Source organism: Podarcis tiliguerta (genome assembly GCF_965153285.1).
Source record: "Podarcis tiliguerta genome assembly, chromosome: 12".
Taxonomy (NCBI): domain Eukaryota; kingdom Metazoa; phylum Chordata; class Lepidosauria; order Squamata; family Lacertidae; genus Podarcis; species Podarcis tiliguerta.
The window spans coordinates 38,212,211-38,228,960 of NC_139545.1; the positions used below are offsets into that span (position 1 = coordinate 38,212,211).

General features: G+C 43.1%; 1 protein-coding gene across 11 annotated transcripts in view; it reads left to right on the forward strand.

Annotated features, from left to right (window-relative positions):
* Positions 1–16,750, forward strand: part of KIAA1217 — a 358,062-nt gene that overhangs the window by 4,045 nt on the left and 337,267 nt on the right. Inside the window, exon 2 of one of the 11 annotated variants that reach the window (XM_083406013.1) lies at positions 12,867–13,051. The exons of 9 other annotated variants lie outside the window; for them this stretch is intronic. The gene's annotated coding sequence lies outside the window, so the exon portion shown is untranslated. Of the gene's footprint in view, positions 1–12,866; positions 13,052–16,750 lie in introns of those variants that run through there. One more of the 11 variants, XM_083406027.1, reaches the window with a different exon arrangement.

Sequence of the window (16,750 nt, forward strand, 5' to 3'; positions counted from 1 at the left end):
CTTCTAAAAAACTGGCTTGATGCCTTCCATTTTTTCCTGCTCCTAGTCAGTAATGCGTATGTTGTGTTTTGAACTATTTCTGTTCAAAGGCAGCCGCATGCTTGATAAACTGCAGAACGAAGGAGCATTTCTGCCAAGAGGCGGGTGGTAGACCAAACAGGAAAGTGGATGGGATTCAGACTGTGTGGAGTGTGGGCTGAGGGATTGTTATGTTGGCTCACCTACTTCATTTATTTATCACCAGCTGTATAATAACGAAGGGCTGTAGCTCAGTGGTAGAGCAGGTTCCCAGGTTCAATTCCTGGCATTTCCAGGCAGGGCTGGGAAGGACTTCCTGTCAGAAATCTGTTTGTTTGCCAATATACAACAGCTGTGTGAAGCAAGGCAGCACAACTGCTACTCCTCTGCTTTTCTTAGGCCTACCAAAATGCCACCATGCTTTCAAGTTCTCCAGAATGCTTTATTAGGCTATATGGCTGGGGTCAACATATTCAGCAGGGGGCCAGTCCACTGTCCCTCAGACCTTGTGGGGGCCAGACTATATTTTGAAAAAAATAATAATGAACGAATTCCTATACCACACAAATAACCCAGAGATGCATTTTAAATAAAAGCACACATTCTACTCATGTAAAAACACCAGGCAGGCCCCACAAATAACCCAGAGATGCATTCACATTCTACTAATGTAAAAACATGCTGATTCCTGGGCCGTCCGCAGACCGGATTTAGAAGGCAATTGGGCCGGATCTGGCCCCCAAGCCTTAGTTTGCCTATCCATGTTATATGGCATACTAATTCATGGAGTGGAGAGAGGGAATAAGTTGACTGATGGTGAAACCGTAGGAACTTTTGTCGCATTTTTATTGGCCTAGTAAAGATATTGCTCTAAAATGGATTTTTCTTCTTTTTAATGGGCTAGAATGGCTACCCTTACTTCTTGTTCCCCTATTTCAGCCATATTCAGCTGAACTCAGGGCTCTATTTCTCTCTGTTGCTAAATTCAGCACTACCCTTGTTATCTCCATAGCAGAACACTCCCCTGAATGACTATGCCCCAAGCTACCCTACCCGAATGGCAGGAATATAATGCCAATCATCCTGGAAGGTTAGCAGGAAATTAGTTTAACATAGGATAGCCCCCCAGCAGCTGTGACAATACAGTTTCCTATCAGCAGAACTTTTTATTCTTTAAATATCCACTTAGTTTCAGGTTTGTTGGGCTTTGCACCTCACTTGTGACGGGCATTCTATTCACAGCCAGCAACCATTTTGCAAGTGCCCAGTTGATGTGCAGCCACCGAAATGTGCATTGTTTTCAGACCTGGAAGGGGGTGGGACAGGCTTACATGTGACCACTGACACACACCATGACCCAAAACGCAACCCCTGCACAAACAGGGAGTTGCCCTGTCTTTGTTTTATACACCCCACCGCTTCTACTTGTTCTCTGGGCGACTTACAAAAAGTCAAAGTGACAATAAGGTAACATTAAAAACTAGAACATTAAAACACCACCATTAAAGGGCAATGTAAGGATAGGCGTCGGTGGAACTAAAACGAAAAATCCAATGCAAAGTGGCATAAAAGCAATGTAAAGAGATTTAAGAAACCTGAGATAATAAAAACCTTTGTTTGGCTTTGAAACAACATCAAGGTAGGTACTAGGCAAATCTTCCCATGGAGGACATTCTTCAGTCAGGGTGCCACCACTGAGCAGGTCTGTCCTTCTGCAGCTACCTGCTACATTTCAAATGGCAGGGACATTTGATTTAAAAATAATAATAATGAGTAATTCGGTTTTTTAAAATGTTGGTGCAGAGGGGCGGTGTTCTTAGGTCAGGATCTTGTGGATACATCCAAATGTTCATGTATACAAATACGCCAGGTCTTCCACAACTTTGTAACCACAGCTCCTTGCAGTTCATTGGGTGCTGCTTCCCATAATCCCAACCCTTTTCGGGTTGTAGGAAGGGGGAGGCCTGACAGCCCTCTCTGATTAAGTGTTTGGTGTCTTCGCTTCAGTGCATGTTCACTTTTCCTAATTGAAAGTACTTCTCTGTCCCAAAGGCTGCATTTCTGAACAATCCAAAGCTTCCCTCACTCATGTGTTTCTAAACAAGTCTCTCTCTTTCTCATTTTTTATAAAGGAACTAATCTCATTGCATGTAGCCCAAAGGTTTTGCTAAAAGGGTAAACACAGTGGATGTTTATAGAAGTAAGAATGGACAAACTAATAATGTGGTGATGGCTGCTGTGTTAGACAGCTTTTGAATGGGTTGGGGGAGAAAATCACGAAGGCAGGCCTACTGTCAAAACCGTATATCCTTTGGCAGCTGCTGAAGGCCCCACAGGTGCTTAACCCCTGCTCTGAGTTGCCATGCTTAGCCTGTTTGTCTTTCCCAGACTGCTTTTTGACAGTTTAAATGGTGGGCTGCTTGCAGCCACCTGCTGCAGACTGTACAGTTGCGGCCTAATATAGCCACTGGAAATCCTACAAAGTTGGATTTTGCCTGTGCCTCCTCCAGCCTGGCACCAGCCCTGAATGAAAGAGTACATCTGTGCTTCTGTGATCCAGAATAGCTAAATGGAACTTCCATCTACAAAGGCAAGTATGGGGAGCCCTTGGGCCTGCTGATGTTGAACTACAATTCCCATCATCCCTGGCCACTGGCCATGCTTGCTTGGACTGATGGGAATTGTAGTCCAGCAAAACCTCTGGCAGGCCAAAGGTTCCCAAAATGTGACCTAAAACAAAGTGAATTGGTTTTTGGTTGCCCCACCATAGCCACTGCCTTAAACGTATTTCCAAAAGATTGAATTACTGAATTGACAGGACTCTTTGGAGAACCTGGTGGGGAAAGATTTGACGAGTGTGCCGAGTCACCAATCTGGCAGCTCAATGTCTGTACCCACCCAACTTCCTCAAGGGAGAAGCCGAAGGCAAGAGGTAAGAGGAAGTAAGATTGGAATACGATTGACTTTTTTTAATTAAAGAAGTACATTTATTAAGAACATGCAGGATGCAACACTGCAACCCACCTTGGGACTGACAGTTATGAGTAGCGTGGGATTGATTATTTTTTTTTAAAGAAAAAAATGTCAATCACTTAAACAATTTGTACAATTGGACTTAGAAATTTTTACAGACTACTAGCACGGCATGTAGATCGTGTGCTGCAGTGGATCCCTTTTTTGATAACAACCATCATCACCACCCAGGCCAGTGAACATAGTGGTCAGTTTAATGCAAATTGGAGGTTGTATACTGGAAATAGTGACAGATGAAGTTATCTAGAGGCATGCAACGGCCACAGATCTGATTTGTACCCTAATTTGGTACATTGTAAAGGCCCCCCCCCATTGTTGAGTGTCATATGGGCTGGGAAATTAGTTCAAGTCTTCTCCATTTTCCCCCCATTGACTACCAGGAAGTAAAAGAATGGCTATAACTTCATTTCCTTTTAACAGAAGAAGGTGAAATGTGCAGATATACTAACTCTTCCAAAATGTATAAAGCCTGCCAAACTACACACAAATATGTCCAGGTGTTTTTGTGCTGGGCAGCCTTAAAAATTTATTTTCTTTTTTTTAAAAAAAACCTATAGCTTTTTAATTTTGGGTCAGAATTGGATGAAATTCGCAACCCTAAGGGAATGAACCCTGCCAAGTTTCAGAAGGATGACTACAGCATTTTTCCTGCCAAGGCAGCAATTGCAGTCTGAGGATACATGTGTGTGGGAAAAGGAATAAACGAATCTGTTCCTCGTGTTTTGTGGACAATTGTTCTGCAAATTGCAAGCATGAAAGGGGTGCCCTGGCGAGAAACCTGCTGAATTACAGGCAAATAGGTCCAGGGGCATTTGTGCTAGGAACTTTTTAAAAGTTGATTTGTAGGTGGGAAGAAATAAAAAGGGATTGTTTTCCAGGGAAAACCATTCCCTTTGATTACAAGCATGGCCAGTTGGCCTGAAAAGCTTGGCCCTTTGCCCTCTCCCCATTCTGGGGCTTGCTCTCATTTCACCCATCCTCTCTCCTTGGCATTGTATGGCAAGCTTAGAGAGGGTAAAGGGACCCCTGACCATTAGGTTCAGTCGTGACCAACTCTGGGGTTGCGGCGCTCATCTTGCTTTATTGGCCGAGGGAGCCGGTGTACAGCTTCCGGGTCATGTGGCCAGCATGACTAAGCCGCTTCTGGCGAACCAGAGCAGCACACGGAAACGCCGTTTACCTTCCCGCTGGAGCGGTACCTATTTATCTACTTGCACTTTGACATGCTTTCAAACTGGTAGGTTGGCACGAGCAGGGACCGAGCAACGGGAGCTCACCCCGTCGCGGGGATTCGAACTGCGACCTTCTGATTGGCAAGTCCTAGGCTCTGTGGTTTAACCCACAGCGCCACCCGCGTCCCTTAGAGAGGTTAATTTTTTTATTTATTTCAGTAGATACTTGTCAGCACACTTTTAAAAATGTTAGGATTGCTAAAGCATAACAGAGCACTTCAGAAGATCCTGGTTCAACTCTTTCCACTTTGTACTGTTGCCCAAGAGCCCTCCAAGGCACCCTACTTCATCTCAGAATTCATGAGCACCTGTTATACTCCTCTGCCAGGCTCTTCATAGGAACTTCACCGTGAAATGGTCACAGTGACAAGACTCAGTGCAGGCTGCTAGGCAGGTGAAACAGAGGTCAATTTGTACCGCTGCCCTTTCAGCAAGCAACTTCGGGGTCTGCGTTTAACCAAAGATAAAATTTATTTGCGTTTCCTGTGACTGATTGATGCCTAACTTCCTAATTCTTTGTGACAACATATTAATACATTTTCTCCCTTTAGTTTCAGTTTTACCATAGAATGTCTAATACGCAATTCTGTGGTAATGGCGCATTTGGTCTCAAAACACCGCCTCCCCCCACCCCCAAACCATATTTGGTAAAGCAAACATGAAGTGAAACACTTAATCCTGCTCCAAGGTCACCTCTTGACAGTTCATCACTTGTAGTCCGTGGAACAGTTATATAATTACACGCTCAAGATGAGTATATTTCAATTCTTAGTGTAAAACACAGATCAAGGCATTCTCCTAACTCCTAAAACTTCTGCTGCAACAAAAATGAGGCATTAGGGTAGCTCAGTGGTTCTCAAACTTTTTCCCCCTGGGCCGCACTTTCAGAATAAAAATTTGCTCATGCCGCACTGAATTTTTTATTGATAAGAAATACGTTGTCAGAAGGAAACAACTCCTAGCAGTGCTCGATTTATAACATAGAACATAACTGCTTTATAATATGATCCTGGAACATCCAGAAAGGATAAAACAATACAGCTACACAGGAACATGAATCATTCCCCAAATATAATTATAAATGAGTTTTTTGCATATGTACCTTAAGTATGTATATAAACTCATTGATGAGGTGTGTGAGTTTCCTTTTGCTGGTCAATCTCATTTATATCAGGTCTAGTTTGAGACCAGCAAACTCTCATCTTCTCATCAACACAAAGAAGCCTTTCTCTTTTTTGATCTTACATATTTGTCAGTTGATAATCACTGTTCACAACAGTATGTCATGGAGAACTGCGGAAGAATAGCCAATGCTATTCTCCAGCACTCTTTTCAGTCAACTATTCTGGATCTCAGCTAGGATTGTTCTCAGTATAACTTGATGCTCTTGCTCTCTTTTTAAATATCTATCTATCTATATTCTGCAAATAAAAACATTATTTTGATACTGTAATATACTACACTGAATTGTTCAAATGTTTCTTTGATTGGCCTTGAATATTCCTGTCACGCTTGCCAGCGTGGTGTAGTGGTTAAGAGCAGTGGACTCGTAAGCTGGTGAACCGAGTTTGATTCCCTGCTCCTCCACATGTAGCTGCTGGGTGACCTTGGGCTAGTCACACTTCTCTGAAGTCTCTCAGCCCCACTCACCTCACAGAATGTTTGTTGTGGGGGAGGAAGGGAAAGGAGATTGTTAGCCGCTTTGAGACTCCTTAGGGTAGTGATAAAGCGGGATATCAAATCCAAACTCCTCCTCCTCTTCTTCTTCTTCTTCTTCTTCTTCTTCTTCTTCTTCTTCTTCTTCTTCTTCCATACCAGTATGGCGTTCCACACCCTTTAAGAACCGCTGGAGTACTTGTATTTTTAAAATTATCTAATTTTCAACCGACTATTTAGAAGAAATTAGCTGTCATTTTATCAGAAACAGTCTACTGTGGTATGTCTTAACATTGCAGTGCCTACAAAAGAAAATAGTCTCCTTTTATCTTTGCAGATGTGTGTACTAAATTGTTCTTCTAATTTGCTTTACTTCTAATTGACTGCCTTTTCTACAGACTGCTTTTGAAATGAGATGCAGCCATTTGAAGATGAAAAAAATTGCACTTGGCTGCTGTGTTTTAGGAGACCTGCCACACACACACACACACATACACACACTGTGTTACACGGACATTTTCTCTCTGGTAGGAAGTATTTGTGACTAAAGAGTACATATGCCCTTGCTGTATGTTACTCGGCTGAAAATCCCATATGTATTTCTGCTATTGCTGATGGCGTTTAATTGAAATATTTGTCCTGTTAGGATTGTGGCTGTAACTTCAGGACAAAGTGGCAGGAAAAGATGTCTGCGTCAAATGTGGCATTGTGAGGTGTTAGGAGAAACTGCCAAGGCTGTTTGTGATGATGTCGGGATTTTGTGAACTCCCTCTTGACTGTCAAGTAGCGCGCTTGTCATCTGCCGAGTTGCTAAGGTCACCTCTAGATGTGAGAAGGGCAGTTCAATATCACACAAGATTGTGTGAAGCAGGAGGCGTAGTAATAGTAGGCTCAGGACCCCAGCATGCAAAAGATGTCCACCAAAGTAAAACCGTATTCGCCACCAGCAAGTTGACAGACTCTCTGAGCCACATTGGAGCTGACAGTGGAATTCAGAACCAATAATTCTTTTTTTGTACTTTTGTCTTCTGAGTCTGCTCTTGACCTCTGGTCAATCTCACCCCATTTCAGACTCTCCATGCCTGCCTACAGGAGTGAAGAACCTAAGGTCTAGGCTGAATGTGGCCCTCTGCACCTTTCTGTCTGGCCCTTGGGAATGTCATCATGCCACACTTCCCCCAGGGAACACCCATTAGTCGTCCTGTTTTATGTCCTCTTCACATGCTTTTATTTTATGAAATGTGCTCTTGAACTGTGGTAGGCTTCAGATGTGTATTTGTAGGAATCTCATGACTTTCGCATGGTTGCCAGTGTACAAAGAATCACATCCTTGGCTCTGCCCACTGTTGGCTTTGTGGCCACTGATAGGTTGCTCAGTAAGGAATGTGGCCCCTTGGGCTGGAATATTCCACACCCCTGCTCCATTAACTTTCTTCTGGAAGCTATATTTCCAATAAGCAGCCCTCTGGCCCTCCCAGTTTTTCTCTCTTGCTCAGGGCCTATCTTCTGAGCTTCCCTGCCTCTCCTTCCGGCTGTAGCCTTTGCCCAGGAAGGGCTCCCGTGGGGCTTTTGTCTCTTCACAGCATGGTCCCTAAGGATTAAGTGGCTCAGAAGATGAACATAACAAGAAATGGCATCAATCTGGATGTAACAATAGAGGATCAGAGAGAGAGAGAGAGAGAGAAGTGGATTGATAAATCGAAGGAAGAAGTTATGTACTGTTAAATGAGAAAAGTGGATTTAATTGTTTTGTAGACTTGCAAGATAATTTTTACAGTGTTTTCCTTCCTGAAGAGTTAGTTTATGCTGTGGAAATCTGAAGAAGTCTGATCCAGTGCTATGAAACAATGATTTTCGCCACGTATTCTGTTTTATACAATACTATGAAGGTTTTGGCACATGTTGCAAAGTGTGCTAGTTAAAGGGGAGTGTCTTATATTGTAGATGCTCATCCCTAAGAATCTGCAATAGAGGCGCTTTATTTGCTTCACTGTTTGCTGCCAAATGGCTATAGAATGGAGAGAAAGAATCTTGTTGTTTTTTGGTCTATTTACATGAAATACTCTCTGGCTCAGGGAACTAATACTAGGACGCACATCTTCTTAAATGGAACCATTTCAAAGAGATGCAGGCAGCATTAGAAAACTGCTTGTTCCTTTACATCGTTCTGATAAGACATTGGGACAAAAATTATTAACATTCATGGATGCATGCTTTAAATTGGCTATGATGATGACCCAGAACCACCATGGGTCTAAACTACTGAGCCTCTTGGGCTTGCTGATCAGAAGCTCGGCAGTTCGAATCCCTGCAGTGGAGTGAGTTCCCGTTGCTCTGTCCCAGCTCCTGCCAACCTAGCAGTTCGAAATTATGCCAGTGCAAGTAGATAAATAGGTACTGCTGTGGCGGGAAGATAAACGGCATTTCCGTGCACTCTGGTTTCCATCACGGTGTTCCATTGCGCCAGAAGCTGTTTAGTCATGCTGACCACATGATCCGGAAAGCTGTCTGTGGACAAACACCAGCTCTGTTGGCCTGGAAGCGAGATGAGTGCCATAACCCCATAGTCGACTTTGACTGGACTTAACCATCCAGAGGTCCTTTACCTTTACCATGGGATATAGAGAGAAATTTGGGGAAAACGTGTTGCAGTCGAGCTGGGGGGTGGGTGGGGAGGGATGAAATGGTGTTGGGAATTATATTGAAGAGGGTGGAAACAGCAGGCAATTTTAATACCACTCTGTATCTGTTGTGCCCGTCTCTTAAATGAGGATCTGTGGATAAGTAATAGAAAAATACAGCTGAAATAGCAAGGAACTGGAGCATCATCCCATTGATGACTAAACCTTCTCCAACCTGGTGCCTCCCAGAAGTTTTGGACCACAACTCTGCTTGCTGGAGCTGAAGGGAATCGTAGTCCAAAACATCTGGCTGTAACCATAAAACAACTGAGGCATGCTCATTTAATCATCCAAAAATAATATTAAGAACAGGGCACAAGAGATTTATAATTATAAATCACCATTATAAAACTATTAAAGGTCTCAACAGATTGGGATGGGAGAAAAATGGTTTCTCTCTGTATACGTAGAAGTAAGGAGGTATTCAATGAAAATGGTTTCTGGTAGTTGCAGGACAGATGAAGTCCTTCTGCATAATGATTTATTTGGGGACGTGTTATCAATTGAGTGTGTGTGTGTGTGTAGGGGCTATAACCAGTAACTGAACTGGGGATAAAAGTGGGTTTCGGAACCTGTTTAAAATGGGAGACTTGGATTAACATTTAGTTTCAATGTTTTCATTAATGCCATTCGAGTTGTTGTTGTTTAGTCGTTTAGTCGTGTCCGACTCTTCGTGTCCCCATGGACCAGAGCACGCCAGGCACTCCTGTCTTCCACTGCCTCCCGCAGTTTGGTCAAACTCATGCTGGTAGCTTAGCGAACACTATCCAACCATCTCGTCCTCTGTCGTCCCCTTCTCCTTGTGCCCTCCATCTTTCCCAGCATCAGGGTCTTTTCCAGGGAGTCTTCTCTTCTCACGAGGTGACCAAAGTATTGGAGCCTCAGCTTCACGATCTGTCCTTCCAGTGAGCACTCAGGGCTGATTTCCTTAAGTATGGAGAGGTTTGATCTTCTTGCAGTCCATGGGACTCTCAAGAGTCTCCTCCAGCACCATAATTCAAAAGCATCAATTCTTCGGCGATCAGCCTTCTTTATGGTCCAGCTTTCACTTCCGTACATCACTACTGGGAAAACCATACAAAGGTTACTATACGGACCTTTGTTGGCAAGGTCATATCTCTACTTTTTAAGGTGCTGTCTAGGTTTGTCATTTGCCATTCGAGAGAGGGTGGCAAATAGATGGACTTTCCCTCTGAGAGGGGAACAGTTTTGCAAGTAGAGGGAAAACAGTGACAAGCCATCCCTGGATTCTTTTACCAAAGTTAAAAGGAGAGTAGTGCTGTGTCTTCAACAGCCCAATGTGACGTAACTTGCCTCTTCTCTCATCTGTCTTAATGACATTAGATCTCTAGGTAGCAGAGTAATTTACCTCCGTCTAATGGATGGAGGTTTAGAGCCTGAAATGTATCAAGAGCCTTGGGTAATAGTCTAATCCAGATGTTTGTTGAACTACAGTGCCCATCATCCCTGATCATTGGCCATACTGGTTGTGACTAATAAGTTCAATAACATCTGGAGGACACTGTGTTGACAACCCCAATTAATGAGCCTCTTCTCCTTGTACCTAAATAATTCCCCTCTCTCATTCTGACAAAGCTGTGTCACTTTTATGCTCCCTTGACATGCTCAAGCAGTTCTCATAAACCTTGGGGCTCCATGGGAAGAAGGAGCATGCTTCTTGTTCAGAGCAAATAACCCACCTTGGGTATCTTTAGTTAATAGCTAGTTCTGGAAATAGTAGAAACTCTGTATTGAAGCGAGTTGAGTGACTACAAATAAAACTCTTTGGAGTTGTACTGTGCAAATGGCAGGGCTGTTGCATAATTTAGGACTAAAGTGAAGGATGGTAAGAATGGGTCTTTATTAATACCGGGGCATTTATTAATTGCTTTAGGAAATACTGTTATGGTATAGAGCGTCTAGATGTAAGAAGCTTCTACGTGCATTGTAAGATGTATCAGAGAGTGAATTCAGTAGCTACTTGAATGGCGTAAAAGCTTTTGACAGCATCCTGCACAAAGTAGAACACTTGCCTGAAGAAACACTTGAGTTATTGGACTGAAATAGAAGGTACAAAAAGCCACAGACCTTTCTTTTTAAAGACTCATGGATACAACAGCATAAACTACTTTGCAGTTCTTGCATTTATGCTTCTGTTGTGATGCAATCACTCTGACTTTTCCCTTGGTTTGCCTCACTTCACTTGCCAATTAGAGAAAAACTATTTAGGAGGCCTAACTACCAGAAGTTGTGATATAGCTGTCTGGAAGGTAGTGCTTTCAATGTGCAGCATGCATTTGATCTTTCCAGACAAACTGCTTTTTACTTGGCAAATCCTTAGGAGAGAAAAATGCTTTTCAACTTTGTTGTATTATTACCTTTTGAGAAATAGCTATTGCACAGTACAGCAGCAGCTAATCTCAATGAAGGCAATTAAACTGCCCTTGTACTTTATGTGATAGCTTGCTGCACATAAATTTTAACACCTAAACTTTCATTTTCTTCCTTATTGGTACACAATATTTATTAACACAGAACTGAGTTGAAAGTGTGCTTAGCTCTTACACATGAGTCAGTTTGGTGTTGTGGTTAGAATGTCAGACTAGGACCTGGGAAATCAGGGTTCAAATCCTCACTTAGTCAGGAAGCTCACTGGGTGATCTTGGGCAATCACTGCCTCTCAGCCTAACCTACTTCACTTGGTTAACTTAGATCCATTCGTTTTCATGTGTCTACTTTGACTAGAACTTAGTTGGATACAACCCACTTTCTTGCACAATGTCACATAGAAATTTCTTCTTGCTCTTGTGCTGCAGTTTACTGCCAGAACTTCTTCCACTAGTGCCTCTTGGCACCCAACCAAACATTAGCTGTGATTCCTGCATTGCAGGGTATTGGACTAGATTCCTTGCAACTCTGCAGGTCTATGATTCTATAGCCCTACATCTTTAAAACTGCATTGAAGTTCCCAGCTACGATGATTGATCAAAATGGAGTCAAAAATAGACATTTGTGTGTCACTGAAGAACATTTGTTTGAATCACTTTTAGGTTTTTAAAAGAAGTTGAGATGAGTAATGTCCTTAAGCAGACAAAATTTAGTAGGATTGTTGTGAATGGGAAAGGTCAAAAGGGAGCTGCGTTGCATTGTAAGTCTCACATTTGCTAATTACCTGGGGATTTCTGGTGACACTTAAAAGTCAGGGTGAGAAAATTAGGGAAGACATGGGTATGGTGAAGGGCCTGCAATGCTTTCACTGGCCTGCTTCACGTATCATGCTAAAAACCACTTTCCTCTGACCTTGGGTTCCCAGCATTATTGGACTACAATCCAGGGGGGATGGGATTTGTAGATAAGAACATAAGAAGAGCCCTACTGGATTGGACCAGGGTTTAATCTAGTACGCCATCCTCTTCTCAAAGTGACAAACCCAGAAGCTTATGGGAACACTGCAAGCTGGGCCTAAATGCAGCAGCACACTCTTCACTTGATTCCAACAACTGGTACACAGAGGCATATGGCTTCCAGCAGTGGCAAGAGGACATAGCTGTCATAGCTAGTCGCCATAGATAGCTTTGTCCTTAATGACACTGGACTAGTTCACAAGTCACTGTAAAGCGCAGTTGAGCTTAACAACACATAGATCTTCTGCACAGGGCTAAAATTTAAGGTGCCTTGCTGCTACCCTGCTTCTCGTGCTACTGCATTGCTGTGAGCTAAGGCATGGTTTTTGCTTAGCATTATGTCTGAATCCTGGCTTGTGCTTTGTTTCCCCTAACAAGCTATTTCAATAAGCCAACAACCACCCTTTGGTTACAGCTTGTGGTGTCTTTGGACAGAAATTTCATTTTTTTTACTTAACTAAACTTGTATTGTCTGAATCCGACGATGTGAACTATGGTTGGTTTTAATCAAGTCAACTTCAAACCCTTGGTTATAAATCTGTCTTGTTTAAACAAATCGTAGTTAACATTAACCAGATGTTTGGTCTTGGATGTCATGCTAAACTGTGGTCAGTTGAAAGTGGAACCCTCTGTTTAGGATCACACTGGAGAAGGAGAGGGGTCGTACAAGCCCAAGGTCTAGCGTGGCTTCTGAATGTTGTCACTGTTACCCTATGTAAGGGATATTGACAAATAGCACTGTTTCAAATACTCTGTACTCAGTTGTGGTATTTTTCACTGAGCAAAGGTCACAGCCATATGGCAATCTATGTATATAGTTCTGTGTTTGTTTTTTTCTACAGAGGCTTAATTTTGCAAATGCATGCTTGTTTCTTAACGTCCTCTTGGCGTCCTCTTCCATGGTTGGAGTCTGGCAGATTTCTTTGGAGATGCAGAAAGCAGAGAGATCCCCCCAGAAGTGTGTGTTGAGAGTCACAGGACAGTGTGAGCTGCCAAGGTAAAGAGTGTGAGGCTGCTGTCAGAGGAGGTAAGAGTTGTTTGAGTCATTTTCAAAACTCTGTGGTGCTTAAGCAGGTGAAACTCTAAGGGCCAAAAATCATACTATATTAGAGTTTGGAGCTAACAATGTGCTTGGTATTAATTCACATAGTGTTACTTCACGCCACAAGGTGCTACAGACCTGCTGAGGCTAATAACTAAGCCTAGGAGTGAGGCAGAGAAGCTCTGTGCCCAATCTTGCTATTATGATTTAACAAAGTTAGGTAAAGTTTGTATAAGTATTCAGTAAGTTACTCATAGTTCTTCTGCTTGGTTTTTACCCTCGACCACCAGGGTCCGTTACAATTTGCTTTGTTTCTGTTTAAACTGGAAATAAATAAAACTTAATAGCTAATGAAGGGACGCGGGTGGCGGGAAGGGACGCGGGTGGCTTACTAGCGGGAAGGTAAACGGCGTTTCCGTGTGCGGCTCTGGCTCGCCAGAGCAGCGATGTCACGCTGGCCACGTGACCCGGAAGTGTCTTTGGACAGCGCTGGCCCTTGGCCTCTTTGAGTGAGATGGGCGCACAACCCTAGAGTCTGTCAAGACTGGCCCGTACGGGCAGGGGTACCTTTACCTTTACCTTTACCTTTAATAGCTAATGAAAAGTATATGGTTTTTAAAGGCAATTGTGTTAAATCCATGGCAAGCCAATTCCCTGAGCAGCATGACATATCTGACAATAATTCATGTAATAATAGGTGGTCAGTTGCATGCCAATCCTGTTTCCCCCCTGTCTTCTGGGAGTGTCTGGCAAGAGGGCTAAGTTGCATATGAAAGGGAAGGAATATGAAGATAGGTCTCAGTTGAACTTTTATAAAGTTTTTATATCGCCCTTCGATTCAGAATTCCTAGGCTGGCTTACAGAAAGAGCAAACATGGGTTTATTTATTTTCCACATGATTCAGCTAAGCTTTATTTATAGTAATGCTTAAAACTAGCGCTGTGATATCCTTCAGCTCTTAAGAGAACAGATTATACATCTTAACTGGGCTTTTGTAGCAAGAGAAATTGGCTAAGGTTGGAATCCTAACCTCACTTACCTGGGAGTAAACCCTCATTTGAATACAGTAGGACTGACTTCTGAGTAGACATGGTTAGGATTGCACTGTGAGTGGTGAAAGGAAACTGCTGAGCAATTTTGCACCTTTTGCTGCAATATTGAGAATTCTTCTTTTCGGCAAAGCCCTTGCCAAGAGATGTGGGTGGGGATTGCACTTTGCATCTTACAGGAAAGTGCCTTCTGATTGCCTCTTATAAGTAGCTGCTGCAGTCTGCAGCAACATGAGGAACCCAGAAAATGGGTTCCTTGGCAAATCCTTTGCCAAAAGCAGGGAAGGCGACCTGATTCTTTGGCAAAAACTGATCCGAGCACTGTTTTTTAGCTAACATTTTACTGAATGCTTTCTGAAATGTCACCTTTTGCTGCAAAATACAAACCCCCATACATATTGGTGCTAGTATACATCCTAACAATGGGTTTGGGGCAAATCAGCCTCATGGTTATCTCCTTGCATTTTCCAGTTGCTTTGCCTGTTGTTGCTGCCTTCTAGGTGCCTTCTAGGACAAAACCTCAAGCGTTTTGTCACTTTTAGTTTTATTAGTATTATTATTACAAAAAACACCTGTTCTTCCTGAGATGGAATAATAGAATCATAGACGTGTAAGGGACCCCTAGTGTCATCTAGTCCAACCCCCTGCAATGCAGGAATCCCAACAAGATCATACATGGCAGATGGCCATCCAACCTCTGCTTAAAAACCTCCAAGGAAGGAGTGCCCACCAGCTCTGTTCCATTGTCAAAAAGCTCTTTCTGCCAGAAGGTTCTTCCTGATGTTTAGTAGGAGATGTAGAAATGAACCCTAAAGGTAGCATTTGGGACGTTGCTGCTACTTCATAGTTCTTGCACTTGTATGTGCTGGTTTCAGTGGTCACCTAGAAGTTACTTGGAGCACATGTCTATTCAAAAGCAAGGCCCAGGGAGTTCAAATTAGACTTACTCCCAGGTAAGTATGGATGGGACTGAAGCCTTGATGATAAGGTTGGGTCTACTGTGGGGGAGGGTCCTGTGGCCCTCCAGATGTTGCTGAACTACAACTCCCATCATCCCAAGCCAACATGCCCAATGGCCAGGGATTAAGGGAGTTCTGGTCCAGCCACCTCTGAAGGGCCGCAAGTTCCCCACTCCTGCATCCAGTGGAGTTGATTAAGGAATTCCTAATGACTTTTATTGCACTGCCCCAAATCTTCCTCCTATTACACCCCCAAGACTCTAGTGTCAGCACTATGCTGTCTTAGCTGCTTTCTAAATAGCAATTTGTACATCACCTTTGGATGTGTGTGTGGAAGATGTCAAACAAACCAACAAACCGTTCCCTTTCCCTAGAGCTCAGGCAGAGGAGAATCAGAGTACTGTAGTTCTTAAGAGTGTTAGATTACAGCCAGTGGGGCCCAGGCTAAAATCTGCAGCATTAATGAAACTGGTTGACCTTGGCTAGTCCCAATCACTCCATCTACAAAGCAGAACCATGAATGCCACCGGGGGCCCTGTAGAGAGGGAAGCGTTGGATATAAATGTGGTTAATGATGATAGCTGGGTGTAACTCCTAACCCAGCCTAACCCACTCCTAGCCCAACTCCTAGCCCACGATACAAACACTCCTTTGTGTGTATTTATCATGACATTCTACTCAAGATGCAAAGTTTGGCTTTTGTTAGTAAACATGTAGCTTTCCTGCTTGTGTTTATAGCCCAATGCTGTAGGATCAGTGCTGTTTTCCACATGCAAAGCAATTTTAAAGGTTACTGGGGTGAGTTCTGCCGCTGTCTACGAGCACAAATGAAGCCTATAAAAACATTGCTGGCAACATTTTTGGACCAAATCTCAATCAATCCATCAATCTCTCCCTGCCCCCTTTGGGTTGGTGGTGGGAAGTTTTTGCGTCAATATTTTATGTGTTTGCCTGATGTACTTAAAAATTCTGAGGGGATATTTGTCAAGGGCATTAAATAAGGTTAAGCTTGATTGAGTGTATATCAGATGTACAAGTGTGATGCTGTAAAATATTAAAGCACAGCTGCATTTTATCTTTTTCTCCCTCATTGGTTTTGATAACTTCTATATTAAGTAGGAATAATCCTGAATGAAATATTTGATGCATATCTCATCAGAATGGAAAAGTAGATCATAAGGTTGTTTTAAAACTTTTGCAGCAACTTAATTTCTATAAACAAGCAGGAAAGATAAAAAATTAATTACTTGATGAAGATGAGTTGTGGGCTTTTTAAACCCTCCTCCTCTTGACTGTGATGATGATTATTGAAGGGATACATTGAGGAATGCAAGGGAGGTAGCATTTAAAATACAGTCATACCTCGGGTTGAATGTGCTTCGGGTTGAGGGCTTCCGAGTTGCACTCTGCGGCAACCCGGAAGTAATGGAGCGCGTTACTTCCGGGTTTCGCCACTCACGCATGTGCAGACGCTCAAAATGACATTACGCGCATGCGTGAAAGCGGCAAAATGCGACCCGCGTAGACGCGCCGTCGTGACTTATGTTGCGTTCAGGATGTGAACAGGGCTCCGGAACAGATCCTGTTTGCATCCCGAGGTACCACTGTAATGAAAGGGAATAGCTATTACAGAACCAGTATGCAATGGAGGGGCATGTCTTTAGCTACACCTGCAC